Below are 2,849 nucleotides of genomic sequence, written 5' to 3' on the forward strand. Positions count from 1 at the left end.
GTTACACTTTTCTCAAAGGCTGATGTCACCAAAGAGAAGAGGCTGGAAGATGTAGACCTATTACTAGCCTCCTCAATGGAACCTTCTGCTCCCTGGAAGAATCCAAGTGGATTCCTTCTTTACTAAAGTTGTTCCCAGCAAAGGCTGGGATGAGACACAAACACACCCCTCCAAGGAAGCAACATCCGCTGTCACCTGTTCTGTGTAACCAAATGCCATTCTGCTTTCTATCTCATGTTTTAACAATGTGGGCAGATGCCAGAGAATCCATGTTGGTGTTAAACCTGGTAGAATAAACATTCTTTTTTGCCTTCCTTGTAGATTAAGTTAATAACTGTCTAATGCAGAGCTTCTCACAATTGCTAGCAAATAACTCCTTTGGCTCTACCTGCAGGAGAATCAAATGAAAACCAACTTCAAGAGTCGACATGGCGATTCTCAGTGTAAGACAGATGTGCATTAAGATCTCTTTCAGATAAAGACACTTGCTCTCAGGAAGCTGCTGTGGGTTTAGGGACTCCTCGGGATCACATCTTTCTAACCCTAAACTCCCAACCCCTTTTCTCCAGACTTTCTCAAGGGGTCCCTGTAGGCAGAATGACTCGCTATCCTGTCTAGAGCTGGGAACTGTGAACAGAACTTCACACCTTCTCCCCAGCCTGCGGGTGGCTGGTCAGGAGTGGACCCTGAGTGGCTGCAACTGCCCAGACAACCTCCTAATCTTGCTGGATGTCTGGGAAGAGGAACAAGAGCAATTCAGGGGAAAGGGAGGTGAGATGAGGACCTGAGCCAATTTAGCAATCCCCGTTGGAAAGATATTGAGGAGATTGTAATCCATGGTTGTGGGAATTGTAATTCACTGGGGGCTTCAATTGTCCAGTTCATCTTTGCCCCTGGCATCCTGCTTCTGTCTGTGATATTTTGGATTCTCATTATACTGATCAAAACACAAAAGTCATACCATCCTGGATTTGCACACATCCAGGGTTATTTTCTTCATCATCACCATCATCTCGCTGGAGAAGGATATCATGTTTGGTAAGGTGGAAGGTTGGAGAACAAGAGGAAGACCCCCAATGAGATTGGCAAAGTGGCAGCTTTATTGGGCTCAAGTGTGGCAGCAATAGTGAGGTTGGCCCAGGATCGGGCAGTGTTTCATTCTGCTGTGCATAAGGTTGCTATGAGTCGTTACTGACTCGATGGCATCTAACAACAACAATAGTTATTTTACTCATCCTAAAGCCCTAAAAACTGTTGTAGGAGTCAATTCTGACTCATAATAACCCTAGAAGACAGAGTAGAATTTCCCTCACAGGGTTTCCAAGACTGCAAATCTTTAGGAAAGCAGATTGCCCCATCTTTCTCCCAAGGGAGCAGCTGGTAGGCTCAAACCACTGGCCTTTCCATTAGCAGCTCAGTGCTTTAACAACTGTGCCATCAGGGATCGTTAGAGTGACATTGGAACTACTTAACTCATGGCATGTCAGAGACATTCAGAATAGATGCTTCATTAACAATGGATGTGAGCCTGCAACTGTAAACCATCTGGATAGAAGCTCTGCAAACAACTCACACAGGCACACAAACACACAACACTGGTGAGCACCGTGTTTGAAAGCCAGAGGAGAGGCCGTTTTGGTATCCACACCAAACCAAAATTATCAAACCTGTTGCCATCAAGTCAAATTCCAACACATGATGACCTCGTGTGCTATCGAATAGAACTGCTCCATAGGGTTTTCTTGGCTGTAATCTTGACAGACGCATATTACCAGCCCTTTCTTCCAGGGTACCTCTAGGTAGGTTCCAACACCATTCTTTAGCTTACTCACTGAGGGCAAGTCATTTATGCCACCCAAGGACTGTACCATGTACCAAATGACTTTAAGCTATTAAGAATTCTACTCTAAAGATTATTTTAGCAATGCTCCTATTGTGGATTGAATTGTATCCTCTTAAAGTGTGTTGAAATCCTAACCCCTGTAGTAATGAGTGCCAAGGAACTTGTGAGAAGTCCCCTCCCTTTGAACCAATACCTTGATTTGGCATTTTGTCTCCAAAACTGGGAGATAAACTTCTGTTTTCTAAGACTGCACACCTGTGATATGTATTGTTATGACAACACTGAATAACTAAGACACTCCACCAGCGATTCCTCTTAATTGCTCTTCACACAACCATTAATGTCTACCCAACAGCTATATCTTCTTTGTCCTTACTAATGAAAACTTAATTTCATTTAAGTATGAGTTTCATGTGTTCCAAAAGTCAACCCTAGGAGAACACACAAGATGGTGGATCGGGTGAAAGTGCAGTAAAGGAGCTCCGCCAGCAACAACACAGAATACCTGACCAAGCAGGCTCAGGGGATGGACCCAGAACTCTGAACCACATATAAAGAAATATTTAGACGGTTGGAAGGCTTACAACAGAGGGAATTTGTGGCAGAAGCAAGAAATCCATTGCTTTCTAGTCCAGGACACTCAGCTGCTCCAGAAGCTGCCATCTTGAGTGAGACCATGTGTGGGAAGGATTGGAGCGGCCACAGATGGCTGGCAGAACCACAGAGGTAAAGGTGTGGACATTCTTTTCTTTTGGTAGCTGTTCATTGGTCACTGGCTGTCTGTGCACCTCCATTCAGGTGAATATAGGGGTGCCTGAGCTAGTGGGCACCCCATTCCCACCCTCGGAGGGTTCTGCTACACATGCGCACAGGTCTCCTTGAAATTTAAAGAGACAGTTTCCAATTAAAATCAAATGGCCACAGCTGGCCATGAGCTGTTTACAACTAGAAAAAAAGGCCTGAATGGGGATTGTGGAGTGGGACAAGTAGACAAAAAAGGAAATAG

The 2,849-nt window shown here is 44.6% G+C and overlaps 1 pseudogene; it reads left to right on the top strand.

Annotated features, from left to right (window-relative positions):
• Nucleotides 1-428: 428 nt before the first annotated feature.
• Nucleotides 429-2,849, top strand: part of LOC102821112 — a 6,155-nt pseudogene continuing 3,734 nt past the window's right edge.

This window comes from Chrysochloris asiatica, unplaced genomic scaffold (genome assembly GCF_000296735.1).
Source record: "Chrysochloris asiatica unplaced genomic scaffold, ChrAsi1.0 scaffold00258, whole genome shotgun sequence".
NCBI classification, from domain to species: Eukaryota; Metazoa; Chordata; class Mammalia; order Afrosoricida; family Chrysochloridae; genus Chrysochloris; species Chrysochloris asiatica.